The 14,702-nt window shown below is 36.7% G+C and overlaps 1 long non-coding RNA gene and 1 pseudogene across 4 annotated transcripts; both read left to right on the forward strand.

The window, feature by feature from the left end:
• The first annotated feature begins 453 nt into the window (after positions 1 to 453).
• LOC141594063 (auxin-binding protein ABP19a-like) lies at positions 454 to 1,319 on the forward strand (annotated as a pseudogene).
• A 729-nt stretch (positions 1,320 to 2,048) lies between these two features.
• On the forward strand, positions 2,049 to 10,920 carry LOC141596223 (uncharacterized). 4 transcript variants are annotated; one of them, XR_012522412.1, is made up of 9 exons: positions 2,049 to 2,271; positions 3,294 to 3,394; positions 3,517 to 3,610; positions 3,898 to 3,948; positions 4,459 to 4,500; positions 5,430 to 5,518; positions 5,850 to 5,933; positions 8,282 to 8,357; positions 10,579 to 10,920. It is a non-coding gene; the product is annotated as an uncharacterized LOC141596223 (long non-coding RNA). The 4 variants fall into 4 exon arrangements; XR_012522413.1 differs by lacking the exon at positions 3,517 to 3,610; XR_012522411.1 differs by lacking the exon at positions 3,517 to 3,610 and having other exon boundaries at positions 2,050 to 2,271; positions 4,459 to 4,527.
• Positions 10,921 to 14,702: the final 3,782 nt, after the last annotated feature.

Raw genomic sequence — 14,702 nt, forward strand, 5'->3', positions numbered from 1 at the left:
GGCAAATGAGATATCGTCGTCTGGTGATATTGACTTTCAGTATCACTCTTTCACGGTCTCACATGTAAAATATGAACTTATGCATTTCGTTTTTCATAATGTAGGATCCAGGGTCCTAGTCGTGTATGTGAGAGGGTGAGAGTTCAAATATTGAATAATCCAATAATCATTTGTTTACTTTTTACTCTTGGCAAATAGACCCAGGAAGGAGAAGGGATCATTTGTGGCAGTGGTTCTTGAATGACAAGTACTCGACAATAACGAATGTGAAAAATACAAATTACCTATTATAAACATTCATGAATTCATGATATGAAATGTAAACAAATGAATTAATAAGACATCAAAAATAAAATATTAAACAAATAATCGAGACGGAGGGACTACTCAGTAATTGGTAGACTTCTGAACTACCACACCAATTCTTAACCATAAGGCCATAATTACCTACAACCACACTTAAAATTCATCATTGGATAACTTAATAATAACTCTATTAATATCTCAACAAGTATGAACCATAGTAGAACAAATAATTTTCAATTTTAGAGAAAAAAATATTCGTGCTTAATTAGTTACTTGCTTATATCATCGAATATGATTCTACACATTTTAGTTGTATTTTCACTCGTAATCTCATCCTCTTATGCTAACACAATAGCATTCGACTATTGTGTCGCGGACCCAGCCCTTCCTCATGGACCGACAGGCTACTCATGCAAGGATTCAACAAAGGTCACGGCCGACGACTTTGCCTACTCGGGTCTTCGTAAACCCGGCAACACGTCTAATATCTTCAAATTTGGAACGTCGGCTGGTTTTGTGGATCAATTCCCGGCCTTAAACGGGTTAGGAATATCCATGGTTCGAGCTGATATAGGTGTAGGGGGAGCCGTGCCCATACACACGCATCGTGTGGCCGAGCTTCTTATAGTGGTCGAGGGTACGATTATTGCTGGATTTATTGATACAAATAATACGGTTTTTTATAAGACTATTGAGAAAGGTGACTTGTCTATTATTCCACCAATGCTCGAACATTTTCAAGTCAATGCTGGAAAAATTCCGTCTGTGGTATATGCTAGTTTCGCTAGCCCGAATCCTGGAACTCAAGTCATTCATCGGAGCTCTTTTCCAAAATGATTTGCCTAGTGAGATCGTTCAGAAGATTACTTTGTTAGATCGTGCGCAAATTAAGAAGCTTAAAAAGATGTTTGGTGGAACTAATTAACTCGGTTATTAGTAAAAATTACAATCTTTTGGTCCAAATGTAATTTTATTATTTTTGTCTTTTTGAATTGTTTCATTATAAGTTTGTGTACGCTAATATATAAAGTTTTTCATGTCACATGAAAATAGGAAGATTATTAGGGAAGAGACGAATAATTAAGTACTCCGTACTTTCTTGTATGATTGAAACAATAAAATGTATGTACAATGGTAACGATAAAAAGGGATATTTGATGAATGAGAAAATACACGATATTTCATCATCAATTTTAACTCATAACCGGTAATATACCGAGTAGTACAGACTAAATTGATATTTACAACGATCAAAAATCATTGTACGTGAAATGGTGTATGATGGTGTAACACGTGGAACTATTTCACGTACAAGTCACCTTTCTCGAGCTATTATTGCCAAAAGATTATTTGAATTGAGATTTACTCTATCCTTCGTAATCCGTATATAAGTGTTTTAAACAAGCTAAGGTAATGAGAAATCAAGTTAATTAAAAAGTTACTTCAAGCATTGTGAATTTTGAATTCATTATAGAACATTAATTTATGGGATTTGGCCCTGCTTTTTTTTACTTAATTTCAGCTCATTTCAGTTTAGTTTAGCTATATTCAGTTTAATTCAGCTCTATTAATTTCAATTCAGTTCAGTCTATTTGTGCACTTTTTTCTTACCTTATTAGTGCTAGTGGAGTCTATTTATGATATTCGACGCAGTATCAAAGTCTGAGATTTTGTTCTTGGTGACGAAATATAGCTGGAGAAGGAGATGGTTAATCCGATTACTTTGTTCATCTGATTTAATCCCTAACCTTTAAAAAGAGTAAACTTACTCTTACTGTAGCTATGAATAGTATAGCCACAAGTGCCTCCCCCACCGTTTGATCCTTCTTCAAGATCTCGTCCCTCCATTTCTCCTAAAATCACAGCCACAATCTCACCTTTTCCCCTCAGCCATTTCACTCCACCACTTATTCTCATCCGTCTCTTGTTTCTCACACTGCATTGAGCTCCCTCGGCAAAACCTAGGTATGGACTGCTAATCCCAATTTCTATTCGCTGTTGATGATTTCAAAGTTATTTAGTTCCGTTCTCGTTCCAGTTTATTGTTATGTGGTGAACGTGTTGTCTTTTTTGGTGTACTGTCAGTTTCGTCTTCATAGTTGGTTTATCAATTAGGATTTGTGATTTGTTGATTTCAGATGCGGCTACGTTGTTAGACGAGCTGATTTGGCGCAGCCTTCGTTTTGTTATAGCTGTCATTATTGTAGTGATTAATAGTTCTGCGATCGCCGCTATATCGCTATTGTAATTGTCTTCGTTGTTATCACCGTTGCTATTATTATTATGATCAGAACTGTGGATATTATCGATATTGTTTTTATTATTAGTGTAGGTAGTATTGTCATTTTCGGAAGTGTTTATGAGTGATAATGTAGTTGCTATTCTGATTGTTGTTAGAGGTCAAATGAAAGATGAAAGGATTTTTGGTCGCTTGCTCATTTGGGATAGATGATGTTTTTGGTGTTAAATCACAAAATAAGTAATGTAGGTTTTTGGTGTTTGCCGTTCAAGCATGTGCTTTTTTTGTTTTTAGTTTGCAAGGCTTATTTAGGGTGTCAATATGTTATTGCTTGGTTATTTAGTACTCTGATTACGCAAATTTCGGTGCTGGTTTTGAGACAACATACTTGTCGTTTGTTAAAGCGGACATTTTACTTGCTTGTGGTACTTTCGCGCTACTGGGTGATTATGCAGATTGATATATGTATTCATTTCTTGTGGTTTACCTGACTTTGAGGCGTCTCTGTTGATTTTGGTTGCGTGTCTTGGGATTCAATGTGTATTTAGCTTCCTTATTTACGGTTTTAGGGGAATATGATTCCTTGTTTCACTGTCTTTTTAACTGGTTTATTTGGGGAGAGTTCGTGGGGATTGTTGTTTCCATTACCGTTTATCTTTACAACATCTATTCCTCTCAGTGGCTGCTCGAAGCCTATCTGGCAACCCTTATATTCATAGTTTTTGAAACTTTCTTGATTACCTCTCAGGTAGCTAGGTTGTCTCCTAACCAGTTTCCAGCGTCTCAACGCACATCCTGGGTTTGCATTTACTTCCCCTCAATGCTGGAGGCGGCACCTCATACATACAGGTAACTTTTGGTTTGTGCGATTGTTCTTGAACTATTTACTACTGCTTCTTTGGTTTTCGGTCTGAATAGCCTCACTTTTACTTTTGGTGTCTTTTGTTTTTGTTGTTTCCATTACCTTTCAGCTTTAGCACGTTCTTTGCCTCTAAGCAACTGCTCAAAGGCTATCCGCCAGTCCTTCTCACCTTCATTTGGGACACTTTCTTGCTTACCTTTCAGGTACCTAGGGCAGAAGTAATATATTGCCCAATGGATTTTACAATGTTGCGTCGGAACTTCCTCTTCTATGTCATGCTTTTTCCTATGCATGTACTACACCATGTCTTATTTCAGAGCACATGTGCTTATTCCATTGCCTCTAATTACTACTTATTTAGTTGGCGAATTTGATGGGGTTTGTTATTTCTGTTGGCGTCTTTAGTATCTTGCGGTTTTCCTGATTTATTTGGCGAGTTTTGGTTGAGCTGGTGATATTTTCCCCTTAACTGCAAGTTTCCTCCTGGCAGGTCTGTAAAGGCGGCCCCGACAGGTGTGGGTGCATAAAGTTGCTTATCTAGGTAACCTGCTACCGAGTTATGCTGCACCCTCTTTATCTCTCCTGTCGAATTTAACACTGAATTTATAATGGCACATGTCGAGACTGACCATCGTTTATTTCGCAGCCACTTCACTTATGAATGTCTACCATAAGTTCTCTCTTTTTATACTTTCCAAAAAATCATTTAAATCCCATTTTGGGTCAATGTTTATAAAAAAATGATTCATTTATTGCTTAACTTTGTTTTACGCCCTCATTATTTGCTACTTCAATGCTCGTTTCTTTGTTATTTTTGAAAACTTTTTATCTGTGCTTTGGGTTGTGATATTGTGTCTATACTTTCCTCTTGCAAGTTATTTTAGCTTTATATGAAGTCTACCCAATTGTTACTTCGACCATTTATTTAGTGTGTCAGTGTTGGTTTGATCTTATTCCTGCCACCGGAAAAATTACATATCGGTATTGTTTGTTTTTGTCAGTTTTCCAGTTGCTACTTCGACCATTTATTTAGGTTTTTTTTTAATTTCAGCCATCAACGCTTGCGAGAGAATTCCAAAAATTACTTAGCGAGGTAGTTACATTTACCAGGCTGGTTTTGGTGAGTGTTTAAGTTATGTACTCGAAACTTTTGGTTGTTTTACTTGCAGCTACTATTTGTTGATTAACGGAGTTTTCTTTAGCTTGTATTTCTGGCTTTTGCCTATTTGTGCGCCCATTATTTCTATATTTAAAGACGCATAGGTCTTATGCTTACCATACGAGGTTTTTTTTGTAAGCAGTTGGTAGGTGTCTGTTGTTTAATTGTGGTACATACTATCATGTGCTACTTTCTTTGTGTCATTAAGAAAAGCCATGTACTACTTTTTCTGTGTCATTAAGTAGCTCTGTCGTAGAGTGCTACTCTGCTGTGAGTCAATATGAAAAACTACATCCTCTAGACTAGCACATCTCAGAGATACCCCGTTTTTATTTAACTGAGTTTTTACCTCGCTGATGCCTATTATCGTGTGACAACCCGAACTTTAGTGATCCAGAGAAGGTTAAGGGGTTGATCGGGCTTTTATCCATTTAAGTTTCACAAAAACATACATGATATGGTCTCACAAGGATATATAAGACACTTTCATATAAGACTCACTACAATTGCCTATTAGTGGTTAAGGCTTATTACAATTCCAAACACTTATGTAAGGTGGACTTATTACTTTTGAACCAACCTATTAACGTTATAAATAGATAGAAAGGTAGCTGGTTTACGTAAGCTCACATATGAGACATTCTCCTACATGATTCACTAAGCAAGTATAGTACTGGCAACAAAACTTCTCCGCGTGATAATATCAACAATTGTACGTGGTGGCGAGGAGGTTGGGCAGAGAATTAGGGAACAAGTTTTTGGTTATTAGGTTTATAATTTGTGTCTTGCCTTTATGGTCTTGCTTTCCTTCTATCGTTTTTTATGGTTTAAGAGGTTCTGTGTGATAATTGATGTATTCGCAGAGAAATAATGATTGAAAGGATGCCTTCATGGAAGAATGGCATCAGAAACTGCATAATAAAACAAGTCCTAATGATGGTGTATTTGTCAGGTATTCATGAAGGACTTGATGAATTTGTATATTCCGTGTTTTTGTGGCTCAAGTTTGCTCATAGAATTTCCTTACATGTAGTAAAGGGTTATGGTGCTATATAATAAATACATTTAACTGGATTTTGGTGAAATAAAACTTTTGGGAAAGAGGTTTAACATAGGTCATTGTAGTTTTGTTGTCTACTCCATCACATTTTAACATTTAGAGTCGACAAAGTTAATGGATTTTTTTTTTTTTTAAAGCAAAATAATACCTTGGTTAACTTTAAAGACTAATTGTTCTCATCACTTCTACTCAAATATTTATATTTTCTGCTTTTCCGCTTTAGCTGCAGTGAAAGGAATTGAGTATCAGGTGTTTAGAGGAATGGCACAGCGGCGGTGGGGTTGAAACGAATTTTTGTTATCACAAGGTTACTATGATCCTTCATTTCCTCATTTTCACATTCAGTCTGGTCATTATAATTAATTAATTCACAAAGGGTAGTTAATACGAAATTAGGTAAAACTCTGAAAGTCAATAACAAACTTTAGATATAGTTTTTTTTTTTTCCTGGAGAGTTGTTTAAATATGTTGTGGGATTGTTGCTAGGTTCTAATCTGGAAACTAGACCATGCAATGTCACAAATAGGATGTTCATTTGTAAGGACAAATTTGACTTTTTGGTGGATGTTCACTTTGAGGGTCTCCTGTGGATGCAAATAGAAGATTGTGAATGGTTTTAGATGGTTTAGTATACTTAGAAGATGGGCTCTTGGATTCGCTCGCCCTCACGAAATCTCAAATCATTTCGAGTGGATTATTTGATGCTTCCTTAGAAACTAGGAGTATAAAGTTTACACAAAATCTCATTTGTGATGGCACGTATCCGTCACTTTGGAGTGACGGATACCATTTTCTCTCACAAATGACCCAAAATAGAGGAGAGAGGGAAGCACATGGGGGTGCCCCCACCTTGTCCCCCTATCCATTTTGTGAGTGACATTACCCGTCACTTGCTCCGACCCGTCTTCAGCAAGAGTAACTGTAAAGTTTATCATACACCTTATTAAGAATATATTGCGTAAGGATGCTTTAAAGAGCTGAGAGTGCCTTTCTATTATAAGTTATTGTTAAATGGAATGTACTAAAATGTTGTTTTATGCCATTATCTTACCAATGATCCATTTGGAGTTGAAGTAAACACGGAGACTGTCTCTTAGAATACCGACTGTTATAATTATCTATTCCCTCAGTCAACGTATTTCATCCTCGACCATTCATTTCTCTTCCTTCCTTATGTGGTGAGTGCTTACTTTCTCTTACCTTGATTCCTTCCACTTCCTCCTTCCTCTCAATTTTTGACGGGTTATTCATCCTTTTTCTCCCCATTTTTGATGGGTTGTTCATACTTCATATGTGAGGTGTCCTGCTAATTCTTATGTCGATCGATGCTTTCTTCTCCATTTAATAAATTTTATTTGGTTGGTTGATAATGTTTTCTAGAAAAGATTTAGCTTTTGTTGGATCTGTACATGTGGTAGTGTTATGAATGAAGGAAAAACGACCTTGTAAACCCGACCACATTTATTGATGTGGCTTTTTTGAATTGTGATTTAGGTATTTGTAATTAGACCTTGTAAAACCGACCTCTAACCTACAGAATACATCTCAACCATAACCCGAAACCTGATGTAAATCATTCCATCTGGAAAATGTCACGCCATTACATGCTCATATCTGGTGACGTTGGGTTTGGGTTGCGGATGGGGTTGGGGTTGGGGTTGGAGAATATGCCACACCACTACATACTGATATCTGATGATGTTGGGTTTGGGTTTGGGGTTGGGATTGGTTGATTATGTTGTCTGAAAAAAGATTTAGCTTTATGGATTTGTACATCTGGAATAAAGAAAAAACGACCTTGTAAACCCGACCGGTTGAGATGGGGGGAAGGAGAAGCAGATAGGGATAGGATGGGACGGTGGTCGGTGGGAGAGATGAAGAGTTTTGAGATGGAATGGGGGAGGGATGGAGAGGAGGAAAGGAAAGAAAGTTTGTGCTTGATTTTGCTTGGCCTCGTAAGGAGGAGGGTTGCTCTAATTTATAGAATGAGCTGTTTGTTTTGTTCAAATTGAGAGTACAGGGGGAGGGGAATTTGGTTTTAGGGATGGAGATTTATAGTGGCTGTAGAGCTTGGACAACGGGATAGGGTGGGACGGTGGGAGAGATGAAGAGTTTTGAGATGGAATGGGGGAGGGCTGGAAAGGAAAGAAAGTTTGTGCTTGATTTTGCTTGGACTGGGAAGGAGGAGGGTTGCTCTAATTGATAGAGTGAGGGTTAGAGAGGCTCTCTATTTGTTTTTGTTCAAATTGAGAGTACAGGGGAGGGGAATTTGGTTTTAGGGAGGGAGAGTTATGGTGGCTGTAGAGCTTTGACAGCTGTTTGACTTTTGAATATGCGACCTAGGTGGTTAAATGGTATATTAGAAACAACTAGAGTTAAGCGGCGAAAGAGAGCGTTGGTGTTAATTGTGTTTTCTCTTGTTCAAAACGTTTGTATGTGATTTATCTCATGTGATTCACCACCTTGTAAGACGGAGATGGAATAACTTTAAAAAGTGTTTCAAGCCTATTACTAAGATAAAAAAAACTTGGAAGATTACATATTTTAATCTATCATTTTGTGAGCAAAATGTTACCTTTTTCTGTTACTGTAATCTTATGAAACTCTTCTTAAAACTTTTCTGATTATTGTCGTGGTCTACTAAAATTTCATTAGGAAAGACCAAGATGTAACTAAACGTGGAGATGAGCTGGATGTCGCACTAAAGAAGATTTTTCAACTGCCGAACCAGGTAAGTTTGATGTATGATCGTTGATAGAGAGTTTCTAATCTTAGTGACAATATACACCTTTACATTAGGTTTTATAGAAAGACAAATATAGTCAGCAAATTTGTGAACTTTCTACGAAACAAAGTCAGGAGCTCAGGTAGTTCTTCCTCCTTTGCTAAGTTCAATCTGAAACTACAGTATAGATGCATTGAACTTTCTTATTAGTAGAGATTTATTCTCTTTGTTTTTGTGTTTAGCTTATATCATTGGCCGGGTTAGAGAGGAAACAGAATTAAAAATAGGGTTAATTGATGAGAATAATCCAAACTATTACCCATCTTCTCAAAATAACCTCAACTAAGATTTATCCTAGAATAAACTCATCTTTTGATACTATATTCTCAGAATAGTTCAGCTAACCGGCTACCTAAATAACAGGTAATTCCTTTTATACTCTGAAAATATAAGACCCAATAATTTAACTTTTTTACTCTGAAAATATAAGACCAATAATTTAACTCCTTATCCATAGATTATTCGCCATTTACCAACCCACACACTCCGCAACCACATCTCAACACCAAGCCCTCGCCACCGGCGCCACCAGTCCACCACCCCACTATTTCTCAACACCAAGCGCCAACCACTACTCCCTAACATTAACACTATCACTAAGCTCATCTTTCACTCACCAATTGAACCCATCATCACAACCGTCTCCGTATCGAAATTGAATTAACCACTGAGTCTGCAACCCCATCATTCACACTCACCTACAGCCGTCGAACTCCAACAATCGAGCACCACCCATTCACTAGCCTTCCCTCGCCCTCACTCGTCCACCATGGTTCAGGCCGCTGCTCCTCGCCAATCTTCCATCACCTACCTCAATTCGATCAAGCTGCGCCTTCCTTACAACACCACTGCCACTGGCCGCAACTGACATCGGTTTGAATCCATTTGGTTCGCACCATTCTAGCCCTCACTAGCCACTACGTCTATAGCCCAAATCGACCAAACCAGATGCAGCTCACAACTTGGGTTTAGCCTCTTCACAAATGGGTCCACAAATGGTTGCATTGAATAGGTGGTTTGGGCGCATGACAAAGTGGTGAATGGTGATGGGAAGGTTTGTTATTGATGGGGAATTGAAGATGTTATGGTAGGTCGTCGGCGGGAGGATGGTGGTGGCAGTAAAGGGGAATTAGAAGGTGGTGTCAGATATGGGTGGATGAGAGAGGATGAGGTTTGGAGGGTTTATAATTATATTAATAAGATGCAAACTTGCATACAAAAAAATGGGATCCAGGTGGTGGTGTACTGGTTTTTGGTAATGGGATTGTTAATGAAGAAGGAAGAAGATGGTTTTAAACAAAAATTAATAATATATAAAAAAAAAAAAGACTACCGGATAGTTTACCTGCTTCTACAGGCCAGAAATGTCTAAAGTGCAAAAGGAGTAAATGAGGACCATATCATGGATTATTTTCAGTTAAGTTGAAGTTTAGATTATTATAAGCAGATGGCTAATAGTTTGGATTATTCTTAACAAATATCCCTTAAAAATATTGTTCACTAGCAATTTTCTTCAAATATTGGTTTAATGTCATGCTACTTGTTTCTAGGAAGCTTCATTGATTGGAAGTTAATACGTCATAGGTTCTCAGTGTCCATGTGTCCCAGTAATCATTTGATTTAGGGGAAACCTTTAGAGCATCCACATTGAAGAGGATGGATCATCCTCTTAGCACTCTCTCTCATTTAAGAGGATATCCTCTTCAATGTGGGTACATACTCTTAGCATCCTCTTTAAAGAGGAAGAGGATGTCTTCCTCTATTTTTGGAGGATGTTCATGTCTTGGCCCTTGTGCCAAATAAGAGATAAAAATTGTAGTGGAGTTACTTTAAAGGTGAAAGAGGAGAGGAAGATAGCATCCTCTTTGATGTGGGCAAAAATAGAGGAAGAGGAAGAAGATAGTGGAAAGTAGGGTATATGAGAGAAAGTGTGATGTGTCAAAAATATAGAATGAAAGAGAGAAAATAAGAGGATCAAACCATCCTCTTCAATGTACATGCTCTTACAGCTAAGAAATACGAAAAAATAGTTTGTAGATAGAGTTCTTGTCGCAAACTTGCAGGTTATGGAGTTCGATATTCAGCCACTTGACTATTTGATTTTAATCCACCATAAACCGCGAATATGCGCGCCGGATATTGATTGTTGCTATTTATTCATGTACAGGATGGCAGCTTCGATGCAAGATATGGTGTTACTCAAACGATTGAATAATCACTCTCAATCTTATAGAGAATGCCGGTTGTGAGATTGTAGTTATTATTTTATTACAGTACATTTTTATTTTGGTTGGCTCTTTGTAGCTGCACAAGTTTACAACACTTCACTTTTTCGTGAATGTGTCAGTGGTCGGTAAAACTTTGTAGATTCTACGTTCTGTCCAGAGAAATTGAATTTTGTTAGGCATTTTGATGCTTTAGTACTCCGGATATTTAGTACTCCGTACTATTCTGTAAGGTATTCCAAATAAGTTTGTAAGGAGTCGGATTACGTAAACTATTCCAATCATATTACTCAGTGTGTTTAGGAAAGATAATTCTTTTCAAATACATCTCTCTTTCACAATACTATTTAGTCGGATTGGGGCTCCAGGCCTATCATGGAGCTTTTTTTAACCAACATCGCTAATTGTGTTGAACGTCTGTTATCCCGTTATTTATTTCAATTTGCATAAGGTCTTTTTTTTAAACGAAATGTCTACCTTACTGGCACAGGTGTTTCGCTTTATTTTTTACCAAATGAAAGTGCATATGTATTTTGCATTACCGTTATTTATAGCAATTTCCCTATAAATTTCGCGTCCGTATTTTAGCTCTTTAGTGCTTTAGATTTAGCTATCACAAAGCATACTCCAAATTCTGACAAAAAAAAAACAGAAAATTAATTTGGCAAGCATTCTTAACGATCATGCTTATAGGCAGATTGCACATCTTCCGGACACCTAGATCTTCGCTAATGCTAATTTAAGCTATATCCGTTTACGACGTTGCAATAACCGTCGCTAAGTTCCATACATAATTTCAGGTTAATGATGATGGTCTCAGAATGGATCATATCGTAATGTCGTCGTTATTACCAATGATTTAGACTACCCTGTGATTGTTGTGCCGCCCACAAGAATTCAGGTTTAGAAATCGGCCCAGGTCGTGGCGGCCAGAATCCGATTAGTAGTCACCTCCTGACCTTGCCCTCCATTAGAAGTTCATTAACACAAAACTGCACGCCCAAAAGTAAGCAAGCGGAAAACGCACCATTGCACCGTATATTGCGATGCTTACGTATACGTTCATCCAAACGGTTTCCAAATTGGGGTCCTGCGCCCGATAGGAAAGGAAAAGCGAGCGAGGATAGCAGATGGGAAATAAACTACACATGACAATATTGGCTACTTTTCCCCTGATTTATCAAATATTTTTTAGGTTATCTGCTTCAAATTTTTAGCCTGCTCTTCAATTCTAAGGTAACTTTTAAATCACAAATTCTCTCATTTAAGACTGATCGATCCGTCTTAAGTCTGTGACGAGTTAAATAAATGGGATAAGACAAAAGAAAATTTCAATATACTAGCAAAACATTTGTCTTACTTAGGCATGTGGTGTAGTATTTGACCCGTTATACTCTTAAGACAGATATATCGTCTTAAGGAACCAATTGCTTTTAAATTCATCTTACTTTATAACTAGCTTTACAATACATAACCTTTATATCCACTTTGACCTTTCCTTTTACTCTTATATATTGTTGTCTTAATTACTATTCATTGATGAATGCATATAGGGGCGAATTCAGGATTTTAAGTTTGGGGTAGCAAAACTATTAAGAGTATAATTATTCATAAAAACAGGAAGTCACGAAAAATATGTTGCATAACATATAAAAATTCAAAATACAAGCGCACAATCAACAACCAGTTAATGAACGCCCGACACTAACTTAAAATTCTCATTTTATAATTCACAACTTTATCTGTATTTTATTTTTCAACTACTCCCTCCAATTCACAATAAACCTCCCATTTCATTTTGGCACAAAAATTAAGGAAACACATTACCCCACCATATAATTAAATTTGGACCACACAAACACACTACCCCACCATAGAATTAAATTTGGACCACACAAACACTTACCAAAAAAGGAAATAGGGAGGTTATTGTGAATAACCGAAAAAGGAAATAGGGAGGTTTATTGTGAATTGGAGTGAGTATAATTTTATCATATAACTTTGTAGTTTGTAACACAAAAAACGCTTAATCATTGCTACGTAATGGTTTGAATTGTTCACATTATTATTCGACAACTTATCTTCATTTTATTTTTCGATACAATTTTAGTATTCTACTATTTAGAAAAATTTAACCATTATAATGAACATAATGATTAAGTTGCTTAGAGGTATACTGATGCCAGCCTATAATGAACATAATGATTAAGTTGCTTATAATGAACATAATGAAAATTTAGAAAAGCTTTTGGAAATGAAAGCCGCATCCTTACACTCTATGACTGAACAGGTATACTTTATACACGGTTTTGCAGAACACATAGAACTTCAGCATACCTATACACCTTTGGAAATAAAAAACCCTACGCCTGTGTATTCCCTACATATCGAAACAGTCACACAGCCCAAATATTCTGATTTAATTACCTAGAGCGTTCATGCAGTTCACATGCGGTAGGCGCTATCACTAAGGCCAGCCTAAGAAGGCATCCAAAAGGTAAAATCTAAATTTATCGCCGACTAACCACTCATACACATTCATTCAATGCAGGGTAAATAGGCCTACCTCAAAGACATTGAAAACAAATTTAAGACAATGAAGCTGTATGTTAGAGTCGTGCCTTCTAAGGCTCTCTCTAGAACTCAAGAGTTGAAGTGCGTACTCCAGAAAATCTCTCTAACCTAAACACCAAATATGCCGCGACTATTTTGACTCATTTTGAAGCAGGTCTGTTCCAAGACACACTTTCAAGTATAAGCAAGAAACATCTCGGGTTAGTTACCCTTGAGACAGTTAGATCGGATTGTAGCGGAAGTTTAGTAACATATGATGACTAGACAACCTTACTTTTTTCGGTATAAGCATCTAGCATGTAAGATAGCTTATGTTGTACTAATTATATATATTCCTACTTTTCTCCTAACTGAATCCTACCAAGACGGTTTAATCCTACGATCAACATGGCTTTCCAGTACGTGTGCGTGCTAGCTCCAGCGATGTTCTATAACATTTACCCTGCCCAAGGTGGTTGTGTAATACCGCCATTCAATTTGTTAAATGGTAGAAGGCAACTACATGAAATAATTCACCTAAAAATTTAAAACAGATCACACATTAACTAAAGCCAATTACCATTAAAAACATAACAAATGTTAGTCAAATTGAGGCTCCGCGCCCGGTAGGGCGCGGCGCAGCGACTAGTTAAGTAAAAGTCCAATCACTCCATAAATTAACAAGTCACTCCATCAATTATCAACTGAATTATATAGACTAGGATCATATATCGTGCTACATACTTATAATTATAGAATGGACGCGTGTTCTAAGCTGTACATGGTGTAGGCCGATATATAAAATATTTCCTTTATTTTAACAATTATTTACATTTAATTAAAATACTTCTTATAAAATAATAAACGTATAAATATCCCGTTAAAACGAACGGAGTATGAAATTTAAGAGCTTGAGTGAATTGTTATCGAAACATACAATGCTCATCCATTGTTAACAAGTTCACAAATTCTTGTTTAAGCCGGATATATTTATCTTAAATTTAAAACAATTTAAATAGTGTATTATGTACATGAGACAAAGTTGATCCATTTTTATGTATGTGGATGTGTTCGATTTGTTTTACTTCTGAGAATATTACTGTCTTAAAAGAGACCAATCGTAATAAATTAAGATCCCTTATTGGGTTGCCACTTGCCCCTAGCTTGTCCGTCCACGGCATAGGTGGTCTCAACTCCAATGCATCTATGTTTGTGTTTGTAGTCTTCTCAGACTTTTTCAATAAAAGCGTCTAGTGAATCATCCCATATTTTATCCATACTACGAGTATATTTTAATATCTTGGTCGACATTTGAACTTACGTACCAATAATTCATATCAATAATTACGTTCATCAAAATACATTAACATGTATCATTAGTTGACTTTATAACTCTATATAAATACCCCATGTGTACGAACCATATAATGTATCTATATATACTTGTAGTAATTCAACCTCATTTACTCTCTACTCGTATACTAATTCTTCCTATTTTCCTACATATTCGAAT

This window comes from Silene latifolia, chromosome 8 (assembly GCF_048544455.1).
Source record: "Silene latifolia isolate original U9 population chromosome 8, ASM4854445v1, whole genome shotgun sequence".
Taxonomy (NCBI): Eukaryota; Viridiplantae; Streptophyta; class Magnoliopsida; order Caryophyllales; family Caryophyllaceae; genus Silene; species Silene latifolia.